Source organism: Dermacentor silvarum, chromosome 10 (assembly GCF_013339745.2).
Source record: "Dermacentor silvarum isolate Dsil-2018 chromosome 10, BIME_Dsil_1.4, whole genome shotgun sequence".
NCBI classification, from domain to species: Eukaryota; Metazoa; Arthropoda; class Arachnida; order Ixodida; family Ixodidae; genus Dermacentor; species Dermacentor silvarum.
The window spans coordinates 80,452,974-80,468,291 of NC_051163.1; the positions used below are offsets into that span (position 1 = coordinate 80,452,974).

Here is a 15,318-nt window from a genome sequence, read left to right on the forward strand (position 1 = left end):
ACTAACAGCGTAGCTGTAAAAAAAAAGGAAAGAAAACACCTGCAGAATCTATGACCAAAGGCCACGTAGATTTCAGCGTGATCTGAAAGATTAGCAGTCGACTTTATAGCGAAGAAAGGTTACGTAGAGATTGCACCACACGCAGTTGAGCAATTTTTTTAACGAACAGACTAGTATTTAAATACCTCGTGTAAGCACCCAAAAGTGTTTCTGACTCCGGGCAAGAGCAGGTTAGCTACGACCATTTTGTTTGTTACGATCCGCTTTAGAAAAACATGTCTCGCAGTAGATGTCGCACATTAACAACGTAAGCCAATGAACGGTGTCTTTACTTTCGCCTTTAGAACAGCTTGCCTTCATTTGTATAGAGATTATTATCAAACAAATTGAACAGGCGCCGAGATGAGAGAGCGAAAATAAGGTAGGCGGTTTGGTCACTACGGCTGCTTGCTATCCCTTTAACGACCTCTTCAACATTTCGTCTATCACGTGCATCGCAACTTCCACTAGAATATCATGTCGATACTGAGGCCTCAGTCTAGCTTGGAAGCTGAGCTCAGAAACTTGTTGCTTTGCCGCCTGCATGCCTCGGCAAACATAGTGTTGAATATGCCAATGACTAATCCATTTTGTTTAATGTCTACGGCAAGGACATGGCCTTTGCCCTAGAATGTATGAATAATGTACACTAAAAGTTCCAGCCTGTGTCTTCTCTAAGAAATGAACTAATTGGTACCCCAAAGAATACCTCTGTAAGTTTGCTTACATTTAGACGCGGTTGCTCAAATTTATTTCGGGGTATGATCCTAGTGCTTAGACTGCTTTTATTTCCACAATAATAACTTCCGCCGCAGTGTTATAACTAAGCCTAAATTGACTCTTTTTGTGAACATTTATGATTATCGTTGAATTTCGTTAACAACGTCAATAATGGCTTCTGAAACGAATGACAACTTCTTCCACTGCAATGATTTATTTGAATAATTTCTCGCTTCAGATCATGGTGCTGTTGCACTTGCAAAGTTTCCGTATATCGTATAGTTGTGCTTGCGCAATTTTAGGGTACATACAAACAACCGCGTTAACAAACGGGTGGTGTTAGCGCTCACTTTTGATGCTCATATGAAAATTGCAGCTGACAGTGATTTCAAATTATATATTTTATTTATGCACTGATGTGAAGCTTACCAGCAAAGCAAGTGGCTAATAAAGTACACGAGTTTATCAGAAATTTGAGCTCAGACCACGCGTACCTACGCAGATCACTGAAGCTATGTTTCAGCAGCCAACGTTTCTGCGTACACTGTTGCTCTGATCTCGGCATCCTGATCTCTCCAACAACCATGAAAGCATCTTGCGTCGTATCGGTAGTATTACTTGCAGGTAAGAAATCATTGTGTATTATCTTCCCTAGGTATTAGCAATGAGCATATTCCGGATGTGATGCGTAAATAAATGAAGCTGCACAGAAAATATTCACATTGTTGAGATTGGTGCTGTTGTATATATATATATATATATATATGCCATATATTTAATAAATATCGGGCACCTCGATACGCTTTCTTATCGTTCACACACACACACACACACATATATATATACATATATATATATATATATATATATATATATATATATATATATATATATATATATGTCTCTGTGTGTGTGTGTGAACGAGAAGAATATATATATATATTATCTTCATTTTTATGATGCTCAAGGTATAAATCAAATTTAGGATATTCCCATTTCCCATTTCTTTAACAGCGCACATGTTCGTTGCCGCAAGTTCTTTTGCGTATAGAGACAGCTCTTATTTGCAGAAGTGACATTTTCTAAAACACAGAGCATTTGGATTGATTTCACAGGCGCATGACTGTTGATGCAAACTCCACAGCGTGTGCCTCTTTGCCCTTTGTACAGAACAGTAGGCATTCCGTATTCGAGGAGACATACTGACAAAGTGGTACGAATAACAGTCAAGTTGCCCTCAATTACATGCTTCTACACTCTGACGTCTCAGTGACAATAGGGCGACTGGCTATATGAGACTAGTACCAATCATCATCATCATGATCAGCCTATTTTATGTCCACTGCAGGACGAAGGCCTCTCCCTGCGATCTCCAATTACCCCTGTCTTGCGCTAGCGTATTCCAACTTGCGCCTGCAAATTTCCTAACTTCATCATCCCATCTGGTTTTCAGCCGACATCGAATGCGCTTCCCTTCTCTTGGTATCCATTCTGTAACCCTAATGGTCCACCGGTTATCCATCCTACGCATTACATGGCCTGCCTAGCTCCATTTCCTTCGCTTAATGTCTACTAGAATATCGGCTATCCCCGTTTGTTCTCTGATCCACACCGCTCTCTTCCTGTCTCTTAACGTTAATCCTAAGATTTTTAGTTCCATCGCTCTTTGTGCGGTCCTTCACTTGTTCTCGAGCTTCTTTGTTAACCTCCAAGTTTCTGCCCCATATGTTAGCACCGGTATGGGGCAGAAACTTGGAGGTTAACTTGGAGTATCAATACCGCAGTCCTAGTGTTAATGTTGCGATGAGCTTTTTTTTAAAGTTTTTTTTTCAAATGACTCTTCTTTTTTGACGTTTTCTTATATATATTTTTTTCAAACTGGATCCGGCGATTCGGTGCAGAAGAGACCGGCTGAGAGATGAAGGCGGTTAGCGCATGCGTTTTCATTTGTTCCCCTTCGTTTTGTAGCCAACGTTTTTCTGCGCAGGTCCATTTTAACGCGATAGCGTTGAGGGCCCCGTGTCGCAGAAAACCCGGCGTCGGCAACCGGCGTAGGCGTGTGAGTTCGGCGGGTGGCGGAGAAAATCATACCCAACCAACATGACCCCGCAGGCCCTCCCCGTGGTGCAAGGTTTTGGTGAACAAATATTTCTTTTTCTCACAGTGAAATCCGTCATAAAATTGGTAAAGTGTCCTCTTTACCAATCGGCGTCAGGTTCGCCGTTGGATTCGCCGTCGTATTGTTTACCAATCGGCGTCGGATTGTAATTTGAATGTAGGATAAAACCTGATTCTGCTACGAGGAAACTCCTACATAAACCCATTTTCCAGCATTTCTACCAGACCCACAACTGTACGTTCAGGTACTTTACTTTCGAAAATGATATCCAGATGGCGCTCGCATCCTAGGCAGGTCAAACGTTCTGCGGTGCATGTGAAGAAGAAGAGGAAACGGTTGAACACCTCATACTTTTCTGTAAAGGGCTTAACCCTACACTGCGAAAGCAACGGGGCTGATTTTTTTCAAAGCATTGGGGTTTAGGGACAGTGAAGGCAAAATATACTTTAAGCGGGTAGAAATAACCAAACGGAGGTTATTTGATTGGTGGAAAAAATGAAGGCTGGGGTGAAATTTCACCCACCACAAAGTACAAAATATGTTAATAGTCATGGCTAGATCGCGTATGCCACCGACCGTTATAGAGGGGTTCACCCTCATCGATCCATCCGGTCAAATTGGGACTCCGCCTGCTAATTCGTTTTCGACACGTGCGCGCGTCGGGGCAATAGCAAACAATTAATAGAATAATAAAGAAGGTGCTAGGGCCTTCACATTTTAATATAAGACCACTAATATTGTCCCTGGAAAAACGTCTTTCCAGCAATACATTTCTGTTTAAAGAAATGCTTGGTCTTTGGTAAGCTTGGTCTTTGCAAGCTGGCTTTCCCACGTTCAGTGTTGCACTGAATGAAGCCTACTTGCCGTATGCAAACGATGTGATGCGAACGTGTCCCGATAACGCTATTGCGCTCTACTCTTAAAGGCGATGCTTAACCGTCCTCCAATTTTTATCAGCTTCATTGCTGCGTCGGAAATGTCGCGCTGGTGGGGGTTACTATCGTGTTGGAATTTTCCGTTTTTCTTTCCGAAGTGCACCTATCCTCTTTTGTCATGACGTACACATTTATTTGTGAGACTTAATATTGCTATTCAGTGTTAGCAAGAAAAAAATTAACCGCCCCTTCCACTCGATGAAGATGGTCGAACAGCGAAGCTGTGTCAGTTACACTGAGTGTTACACCCTGAAACTCAATGTTGAGGAGCAATCTATCTTGAAAATCTTTTGTTCCGCCATTCTTTCACCTCATTTTCACTTTTGCGTGCTTCGCGCGGTGATCATGCTTTAAAAAAAGACGTATGGCCTGCCGCATCAGGCCGGCTGCAATGGCAGCGAGCGTCCGAACCGTAGTTGCATTCACGGCCGCTTGGCTGGCCCGAACAGCGCTACTTGCGGGAGATGGGATGCGTCGGCGTCGACGGGCGATCGCGTTCCTAGTGAGTGCGGGGTATGGGACGCGTCGGCGTCCGCGGGTGACGGTGTTCGTAGCGCTACCTCACGCTTTTTTTCTACAACATTCCCAGACAGGAGTCCTTGACCAAAGCTCCGTACATACAACCACTAACGCGAACCCCTCTCACACCCCTATCTCCTCGAAGCTCCGTACATACAACCACTAACACGAACCCCTCTCACACCCCACTCCTCCGTTGACCTACTTTTTTTGCACATCGCCACTGGTTGGCGCACCCTAAGTCTCACCCTCCAACGCGAGTATTGGATGGCGCGACTTACGTCAACCCACCTCCCCGTTCTCCTTTTCATCTGCAACCTCTCACAGCGTTGAGCTCTTCCTTTCCTCTCCTCTCCCGATAGGTCACGGGGTTTTTACTGAACCGACAACGACGCCACAGTGTCCGCAGACGAAACTTCGCTGTAAAACCCCGCACAATAAGCTAAGCGTTGTGAGAACGCCGACTTAATTAGCGGCATCACAGCCAACTGTGGAATAAGAAGACGAGGGACGCGCAAACAATGAAGCCAGGGACGCGCTAGCTGCCACTGAGTGCCATTGGGCGCGGCCGGTGGAGACTGGAGCCTGCTGAAGGGTACTGTGGGATCGAGCCGTTTCCCACATTGGCAGCCATAACGTGGGGTCCCGACCACGCTCCGCGATGAACCATAGTCGTGGGGAAGGCTCACGGCGCCCGTACCACAGCCAGTAGCGACTCCTACTCCGGCATGGTGCGTGGTCATATCCGTGGCGCGAGCTGCACCTCTGATGTTCAGTGACGAGCGCTTGCGCCGGCTCCTCCTCCGTCGCCGTCATCGAGCCTGACGTGGGACCTGGTGCCGGCGTTGTCTCCTACGCGCTGCTGCAGTACCCGCCGGCGCCGCCGTTCGAGAACGGCACCGCCGGCGCAGATGACGTCATAAGCGCGATGGCGCCGACACCACTTCAAGAGCGGCTCCGTCCTTCGCCGCCGCAGTGCGCGGTTCTACACAGACGGCTCGAGAGGACGTGGTAAGCGGTGTCCAGTGTTCTGGTAAGATTTCGGGAGCTCGAGGCCAGTTGACAGCGGCGGTGGCGCCGTTGGAGCGACGATCGGGATCATCGGCGATCTTCCCCTCCTTTTAGCTGACCTGCGTGCTGCGGTGCGGATCAGTCTCTGTTGTGGCAAGGCATTGAACGGGCGGCGGCTCCTTCTGGCGACCTGTTGTGTCTACTCGTCAAAACGAGGTCGGAGAGGAAAACCAGACCAGGTGTGCGTCATGGGACGGCTTAGGGCCTTTAGGTTCCTGCAAGACCTAACCTCTGAGGCTCCACTACCTGGCTTGCCCAATCTGTGCGAGGAGTCCATCCAGGAAGCCAGCCAGGTTTAGGGCCGGCGGGTTCCTGGAAGACATTGGTGTCTGAGACGTGGCCGGCTCCTCCGATCCTCGTTCGGGGCTTTAGCAGTCTATAAGGTTCGCCCGCCGGTAGGGGTGTCATTCTGTCGTTGCCAGCCACCGTGGGCCAGTGCCGTCAGTGCCTTCGCAGAGAGAGCGGTAGTGTGGGAACGCCGACATGATTATCGGCATCAGAGCTTACTGTGGACGAAGAAGACGAGGGACGCGCGAGCTGCGGCTGGGCGCCCTTGGGAATGCCCGGCCGAAACTGGAGCCTGCTGGCGTGGACTGCGGGATCGAGCCGTTTCCCGCAGCGTATATTGAAGTTGCTGTTTACGGAAGTGCCTCCATTTCGTTTCATAGTGAGGATTATTACTACACTCATCAATTTTTCTCAAGGCACTATCACCCTACCTTTAACTTTGTCGGCCCAGGCGGTCTCAGGTGTCTTCTTGCCACCAGGTGCGGAGCCCCTTTCCTCGAAGCGCACCTGAGCTTCCCTTGACTTGGAACGGCTTCCTTCCCTGGATTGCGAACGACGCCTGGATCTAGTGCGGCTCCTGGAGCGTGAGCGCCCCCTGGTGCTCGGGTGATGGTGGGGCGCCGGCGGCAGCTCCTCCAAAGGCGCCCTCGTTATCGACCGGGATCTGTTGCGTTCTCTCCGACGAAGTCGTACAACGTACGGGATGTGGAATCTTTGCTTACATGACTTGTCACCAGTTGGATGATCCCCTTCACAGAATTTACACTGAAGCACGCACACATGGTCCTCTCCTGGGTTAACAATCCCACATCCTCTACATTGAACAAAGTCTGGAGTCGGGTACACATCTGAGCGGTGCCCTACCCTTCCGCAGGTATAGCAAACGTCAAATTGCTTCCTGAATAGGTAGCATCTCACTAGAGTGAAGGTAATTATGTTCCAGGAAACCTTAGCGGATGAAGTCAAGCTTACTGGGTACAAAACGACATGTAGGGGCAAAGAAACAGGGAGGGGATTGGCAACCCTCATTGATAAAAAGCTACCATACATAGAGCACAACATTCACCTTAGACATTCCAAAATTCAATGTATTTTAGTAGAAATAGTGCTCAAAAGGAATAGAGGCAAGGCGCAAAGCATTTTCTGTCTGAACATTTACAGTAGTCCCAACGACATGAGACAGAGCTTTAGAGCACTCTTCAACAAGGCACTTTCGGTTGCCAAAACTGCCCCGCTCATTATTGGAGGGGACTTTAATGCCCCCTATCACACATGGGGATACAGCTGGAATACAAAAAAGGAGAAGGGCTGTGGAGCCGTGCCGTAGATCTGGGGCTACTGCCTGATCACTGATCCAGCATATCCCACCCGTTGTGGCACGTCCACATGCAGGGACTCCACACCTGATCTCACTTTCGTTAACAACTCAAGAGGAGCTAGTTGGGAAATTTCGAATATGGATCTCGGCAGCGATCATTATATCTTACATATGACCATAGGCATGCCGAGGCAGGAAGCTAGATTCTTCAAGTGCACAGACTGGGACCTCTTCAGGAAAGTCAGAGCAAAAAGAAGGGAAATGGGAACATTAGGGGCTGAGAAAGAGCCCTTTAGATATGGGTCAACCAGCTCAGAGAGGACGTCAAAGAGGCCACGAAAGAAAGTAAGACAGAGGAAAGCGTTGAGATTATGGATAGATTAGCAGGCTGGCGCACTTGATTGAGGCCAAACAATCTATAGTACAAAGATGCAGAACGCAAAGACTCAACAGAAGGCTTAGGAAGAAGATAGCGCAACTAAATAAGCAGATTGAGGAGCACTCAAAGACACTCGCAAAGCAGCAATGGGACGAGATCTGCAGATCAGCTGATGGTAGAATTAAATACAGGGGTAACTGGAATCTCCTCAAGCACTTGCTTAACGAAAATCAAACAAAGGTGAACAAAAGAACAGCAATAGCTAAGTTGGTTCATCAAGAAAGTCGGGATAGAACTCAGGAGGAAATCATGGATCGATTGGCTGCCAAATATCTCCCGCTTAAGCGACCGAAGCGATGGTGATGAGTGCTATGAATATTCTGGTGGGAAATGTGAGGAAATGGACCGCGACTTTTCGGAGAGCGAAATCAGGGCGGCTCTCCACAGTCTTCACGGTAGGTCGGCGGCGGGAACCGACGGAATAACTAACAAGATCCTTAGGAATCTGGATGATGAATCAATCACTTATCTAACTGACCACTTCAATTATCTCTGGAAAAAAGGGGTATATCCGGAGGAATGGAGGGTGGCCAACACTATCCTCAAACCAAAACCAGGTAAACAACTCACTCTAGACAACCTCCGTCCTATTTCGCTAACATCATGTCTAGGTAAGGCTATGGAACACGTTATTCTCAATCGACTCACGAAATACGTTGGACAAAACGACATTTTACCGTACAACTTAATCGGCTTTCGCCCTGGTCTGTCGACTCAGGACGCTATGCTCCTGATCAAGCACCAGCTCATACATGTCCAGCCCAGCGCACACGAGAGCGCTCTTGGGTTTGGACGTTGAAAAAGCCTTTGACCGCATATATCGTAAGGCCATACTTGACGTTCTCTCTGCGATGGGGCTAGGCAAGAGATTTTTTAACATGGTTAAGGACTTTCTCGGAAATAGGTCTGCGCACCTCATGTTGGGGGAGCTTAAGTCTGAGGCAAAGAACTTGGGAAATAGGGGCACCCCGCAAGGAACAGTACTTTCGCCCATGCTATTTAATTTAGCAATGTCTAGGGTTGCCAGAAATTTGGAGAAAATTGAGGATATACATTACGTGATATATGCTGACGACATAACCATATGGAGTGCGAAAGGGTAACGTAGGACAGACGGAGACCAGATTACAGGAAAGTGTATATATTATAGAGAATACACTGAAAGATATGGGGCTGAAATGTTCGGCAGTCAAATCGGAACTTTTGGTTTTGAAACATCGTAGAAGAGGTCGAAAACCAAGAGGTTACATCCCGACAGATGAGCCCAGAGTGAACTTACACACTCACGAAGGAACTACAATCAGGCTAGTCGAAGGAATCAAAGTTCTTGGATTCTACATAGAAGTGAATAATGCGAACTATAGAACAATACAGCATATCTCAAATAAAACCGATGAAGTAATTAGGCTACTAAATAGAATTACCAATAGACACAGAGGCCTGGGGGAAGACAGTGCTTTGAGGCTAGTTCATGCTTTTGCTCTCTGTCATTTCACCTATGTTGCTGGATTATTCAAATGGACGCATGTAGAACTTAGCAAACTTAACACGATGATTAGGAAGCTCATTAAAGCTACCCTAGGGATACCGATTAACACTGCAACCGAGAGATTGATGAGTCTAGGGGTGCACAACACAATAGAGGAAATTGCAGAGGCTCAGCAGCTTGCGCAACAGGAAAGATTGACAAAAACACGAGCCCGCAGGAATATACTACAGGCAATAGGGGCAGAACTAAATAGGTCAAGGCGCCCACTGGAGGATGGAGTGGAGTTGCGAGCTGAGGTTAGGGATCTGATTAGAACCACCCCCTCCTTAGAAACATGCATCCAGAGCACAATATCAAAAGGAGAAAGGCAAGAGCTAAAGCACTCTTGCGGGAGATACAACAGCGGAATCAACAGGCGGCTTTCGTAGATGCTGCCTGGGTGACAGGGAAAGAAGCATATACTGCCGTAGTAGCAAACATTCAAGGAAAGGTGCAAGATGCCATAACTGTATTTACCAAAGATTCCATGGTGGCGGAGCAAGTGGCAATTGCTCTAGCCATCAGGAACAATAAATGGACTTTTATTTACAGCGATTCCAAAGCTGCTATAAAGGGTTTCGATAAACGCTACGTGGCCGCGGTTGCAGTTAAACTTATTGAAAACACTATGCGTATGAGAACTGAAATCCAATGGTTTCCTGCGCATATGGGAGAAGTGGACGAGACCCGGGCCAACCTCAATGAGGTTACTCATGACTTGGCACGAGGACTTGCTAGCCGTGACAGTCACAACCGAGACGTCCACCACCAGGCCGGGGAATTTAGAGATTATTTGTTAACGTATAACGAGATTACTAAACACTACTATCTAGGATGCAGACAATTTCCATTGCCACATTCAAAGCTGAACAGGGCTCCGGCAGTTTCAATGAGACTATTACAAGAAGGAACTTATCCCACCCGGTACCACCTTGTTAAAATGTATCCAGAAAGAGAGGTCAAGAAAGATTGTCATGCGTGTAATGGCATCATTGGGATCAGACACATGCTCGCGGGATGCCCTGCGACTCTCACCAACCCTGAACAAGAATGGCTCCATTGGAAGAAGATGCTTGAGAGTTCATCTTTTCAAGATCAGCTACGGGCTGTCCAGAGGGCCCACGATGTCGCTGAAGCGCTGGGCCTAACAGTGCCATCGTGGGAGTGGCCCGCCTCGACTTGAAATAGTCGAGCCTCAGGACTTTTGTAAATAAAAAGTTTTTACACATACACACTACCGTGCTTCAGCTGGTCGACCAGCGAATTTCCGCAAGCATTGCCGAAATAACAATTTTCCTTTCTCGGCGATGCTTACAGCTAATAAATTAGACGTGCGTACACTTTGAGCTAGGGATTCAATTCTATTCTTTTTATGAAGCAATACAGCGTGACTGCCTGTACAGTGCAAATATATTTCATAGTGACGTAATTGTGATGACTCAATACAAAATGCACAAGGAGTCATCGTACCGCTTTAACTTGTTTATAAATGAGTCTCCTGCACCTTGCAATAAATGTGTGTCAATTTGACGCGTTTATCCACAGTCAGTCATAATTAGTAATTAAAGAAGCTTATTAAAATTATTAGGTGTTTATATGAACTAAAATTTTCTCTTATCTTTATTTATGTTGTCACTTCCTCTTGTTTTTATCTCCTGGGCGGCACATCACTCTAGTGCGTATGAGCCAACTACTCTGACCGCATCAATTATAACACATCAAGGAAATGTGCGAACTCTCCAAGCTTTGTGGTCATCTTGTAGTGCCAATCATAACACACATACGCACAGAGATGGTATGGTAATTTACAGGTGCAGATCACAAGTTCTTTTTTACGTTTAGCTGAAGATAATTCTTAAAAAATTATGACGGAACTTACTATTGGGATAACAATAGATACTAACATAGTAATTTAGTCTACGCAAGACCACAATATTGATGTCATTTCCGGTTGTCTGGCGTTATGTTGCAGGATGCCTGCGGGCTAACAAAGTGGATTACCAACCGAACCTCCTCAATGCCCTGTTTGGTAACGTAATGAATAACAGATTCCCACTAAAGGACATGTATTTCACTATACGCCCAGATGGAGAACCGAAGAACAGTACGCTGTACCGCTTCAACTTGACGAATGGAAAGATGCAGAATATTGGACACCTGCTCAAACCAAAATACAAAGAAAAGGTTTGATATCTGCGTGATTTAGTGTGATTTCTGTGCGCATTTAGTTAGGCTACGTTTTGTTTTGAGCAGACTATGAAGGGGTATTTTAACTCCGGTTTAAAAATATATATTTTTGAGCGTGATGTTGACCCAGCATATTTGTACGCTTACACACACACACACACACACACACACACACACACACACACACACACACACACACACACACACACACACACACACGCACAAATGAAACTGGTAAGCTGCAGTAGCTAACATGGATTAGTTGCGACGGAAATACAAACCCAACAGGTCAACTTTCAAGCATACGCATTTACTTTGTCGAGGTGGTTAAACATGTACACGGGTCGCAACAATGAAGATTTAATAATATAACTACGTGTACTACGCCTACCAAACCGCCCAAAAGCGATCACAAGCTGTTTGTTTTAGCTGGGCCTGTAGAATAGGAAATATATTACAAATGTACTGAAGAACAACGCGCAGTATGCACTGCTTCGAGAAAGACGACGACGGCGAGTTGGGCGAAGCCTTGTACCTGTGTTGCCTGAGCTGTGTAACCTCTCGCTGCAGTGCTCTATGCTCTAATTAATTAAAACAGAGCGCCTCTGTGCCGTTGCCGACCGACCTGGAACTCCGTAGCCGGACGCTCCCTCCCGTTTCTGCCATGCCTGAGGACACCGCGCAGCCCGATCCTTCCGAGGCATCGCCTGTTGTCTGCTCCAGTGCTCTCCGCCAACGCGATCTTCCTGTATTGAACGGCACCGACGACCATGACGTCGAGGATTGGCTCTCGTCATACGACCGAGTCCGTGCGCATAACAAGTGGGATGACAAGGATAAACTGACTAAATCATCTTCTATCTTTCTGGAGTCGCTCATCTCTGGTTCCGGAATCGTGAATCCGACCTTTCCACCTGGACAGCATTTACTAATTGTTTAAAAGAAGTCTTCGGTCGCCCTGCTGTGCGAAAGCTTCGTCCGGAACAGCGCTTGCGTGGTCGCGCTCAGCAAAAGAGTGTAAACTTCACCAGTTACATTGAAGATGTCGTTGGTCTTTGTCGGCGCATTAAACCCACTATGCCAGATCTGAAAAGATAAAGAATGTCATGAAAAGCATAGATGATGATGGGTTTCAGATGCTCTTGGCGAAAAATACTCGAATGGTTGACGAGGTGATCACCCTGTGCCAGAGCTACGACAAGCCCCGCAAAGAACGCCTCACAACGCGCCGACCTGCCGCGCCGGACGACACGCTTTCGGCCCTAACCGACAGTTTCAATGGTGCTCCCGCCCACTCTTCGTTCCTCAACAAAGTCAAACAATTCGTTGGAGAGGAAGTCGCACGTCAACTGTCACTTCTGCTTGCTACCCAGTCGTCTGAATCCTCCTTGTCTCCGAAAGTACGTCGGGTCAAAGACGAACAAGTCAGCCACGCACAACCTCTCGCTTATCAGCCACCTCCAGCGCCGGTTCCGCTCACGTACGCTGCTGTCGTGGCCAGTCCAATACATCCGCCTGCAGTTCCGCACTACACGCCCACAAGCGGTTTCTATGCGTCGCCTTCTGAAGCTGCGAACTACATGCCCAGAAGCGACTTCGGCGCGCTCCGCAGCCCCTACACCCGGCTCAGCGTTGTGCACCTCAGCCTGGGCCCCCTGTTCACAATCCGTGGCGTACCCAAGGCAACCAGCCCATCTGCTACGCGTGTGGCTTTGCTGCCCACGTGGCACGATTTTGCCGCCGGCGAGGTTGCGTACCCTCTCGATACTGCGAGACCACAAGGACCGGACTCCCTGTCCCGCTATGTCCCACCTGTTCCGCACTTCGCTTCCTCGTCTCCTGCTCATCGAAGTTTCACCACTCGTCGGTCTCCATCTCCCCGTCGACGTTCCCTGTCCCCCATTATCTGCCGCCCTCCAGCTGTGGAGAAAGCTAAAAGGCGCAGTTCCGGAGGCAAGAACTGCGATCTCATCGAACTGCTCAAGCCCTCGTTTATTCCATGCGAACATAATTGAAGTTTATGCGGAAGGTATCGCTGTTCACGCGCTTGTCGACACCGGTGCCACGGTGTCAGTGATTACCGACCAGCTTCGCCGTACGCTCCGAAAGGTCGCGACGCCGTTTTCCGCTATTTCGCTACGTACAGCAAGCGGTGAGCCAATTGATCCTGTATGAACTTGCACCGTCCGTGTCGCCATACAAGACAGTGTATATCACATTGAGTTTGTTGCTCTTCCCCGCTGCTCGCATGCCATCATTCTAGGATGGGACTTCCTCTCTTCTCGCAGCGCTGTTATTGATTGTGCCCGCGCAGAATTTGCGCTGATTCCATTTTGCGGGAGTCTTTCTGAAGATTTGCCTCTATCTTATGCTAGAGTGTTCGTCGCCGCCGCACCGGTATCCCTGCTTTCTCTTCCGCCCTTGTGCCCGTTTCCTGTGCTGCTTTCTACGATTCCACAGTTCTCTTCACGCCGTCTAAACTTCAGCACGCCGTCATCCCTTCTTGCTTCCCTTTGCCGTCCTTCCTGTTCGCCAGGGCTCCAACGCACTTGACGTTTCGAATCCGTTTTCGTGTCCATCAAGCTTACACCATGGCGAGTGCATCGGGTGTGCTGACAAATTTGAGGCGAGCTTTCTCTACGATCTGCCTGATAACTCGACTCCTCTTCAGCTTGACGCCATGGCTCTTCCTGTCTCTCCGTCTGAGCCATCATGTGACAGAACGTTTGCTCGGTATTGATCCGAACCTCACTCCGAGTCAGCGCGCGCAGATCATCGACCTCCTTACCCGATTTCGCACTTCTTTTGACCTCCAACAACAATGTTTAGAACGTACCACCACAGTCGTTCATCACATCGACACAGGTAGCCATGTGCTACTGCGGCAGCGTCCATACCGTGTGTCCGCGACAGAGCGCCGTGTCATCGACGAGCACGTAGGCGACATGCTTCAACGCGGCATGATACAGCCTTCCCACAGTCCTTGGGCCTCTCCAGTAGTGCTCGTGAAAAAGAAAGATGGGACAACTCGTTTTTGTGTGGACTATTGACGCCTCAACAAGATAACCCGGAAAATGTATATCCTCTCCCCCGTATCAACGATGCACTGGACTGCCTCCAAGGCATTGAATTCTTTTCGTCCTTAGACTTATGGTCTGGCGCAAGTCCCGGTGGCTGAGTGAGATCGCCCGAAAACGGCATTCGTTACGCCTGACGGCTTATATGAATTTACTGGGATGCTCTTTGGCCTATGCAATGCGCCTGCCACATTTGAAAGAATAAAGGATAACATCCTCCGCGGCCTCAAATGGCAAACATGCCTTTGTTATCTCGACGACATTGTCATCTTTTCCCCGGACTTTTCTTCTCACCTGCTCCGACTCGAACGTGTCCTCACTTGCCTCGCCAATGGTGGAATCCAGCTCAACATCAAGAAGTGTCGCATCGCCGCCCGACAGTTAGTCATCCTTGGCCACGCTGTTTCGAAAGATGGTGTGCTTCCAGACCCTACCAAACTCCAAGCAGTCGCCGAATTCGCCCGACCAAAGACCACCAAAGAATTCCGCAGCTTCATCGGATTGTGCTCATACTTTCGCCGTTTAATCCGCAACTTCGCCACCATAGTAGCGCCTTTGATGCAGCTTCTCGCGGTTAACCTCTCGGCCTGATCGCCATTTTGCGATGCCACATTCACGACGCTGCGTCGTCTTCTAACCCCCCGATTCTGCGTCATTTCGACCCAAGCGCACCAGCAGAAATTCACACGGATGCTAGTGGTGTCGGCATTGGCGCTCTTAATTCTTGCGCGACGAAAGACTGGCTTTGATGAATACGTCGTTGCCTACGCCAGCCGCGCACTGACGAAAGCGGACGCCAACTATTCCGTTACAGAAAAGGAATGCTTGGATTTGGGCCACAACTAAATTCCCTGCTTACCTCTACGGCCGTCTATTCGACGTAATAACTGGCTATCATGCCACGCAGGCCAGCGTGGCGTCCCAGTCGCGGTTATCGTTCAAGACGTATATCGGCAGCATCTCTGTGAGTGTTTCGTTGAGACGTTCCGTAAGACCGTTCGTTTGTGGGTGGTAAGCGGTGGACAGCTTATGCTCTGTGGCATAACTCGAGAAAAGAACGAGAGGCCGCGATCTGCAA

At 48.1% G+C, this 15,318-nt stretch overlaps 1 long non-coding RNA gene across 1 annotated transcript in view; it reads left to right on the forward strand.

The window, feature by feature from the left end:
• Positions 1-1,280: 1,280 nt before the first annotated feature.
• The window catches only part of LOC125940635 (uncharacterized), a 32,852-nt gene continuing 18,814 nt past the window's right edge, over positions 1,281-15,318 (forward strand). The window contains exons 1-2 of the long non-coding RNA XR_007463832.1: positions 1,281-1,383; positions 10,949-11,160. This is a non-coding gene — a long non-coding RNA (uncharacterized LOC125940635). The remainder of the gene's footprint in view (positions 1,384-10,948; positions 11,161-15,318) is intronic.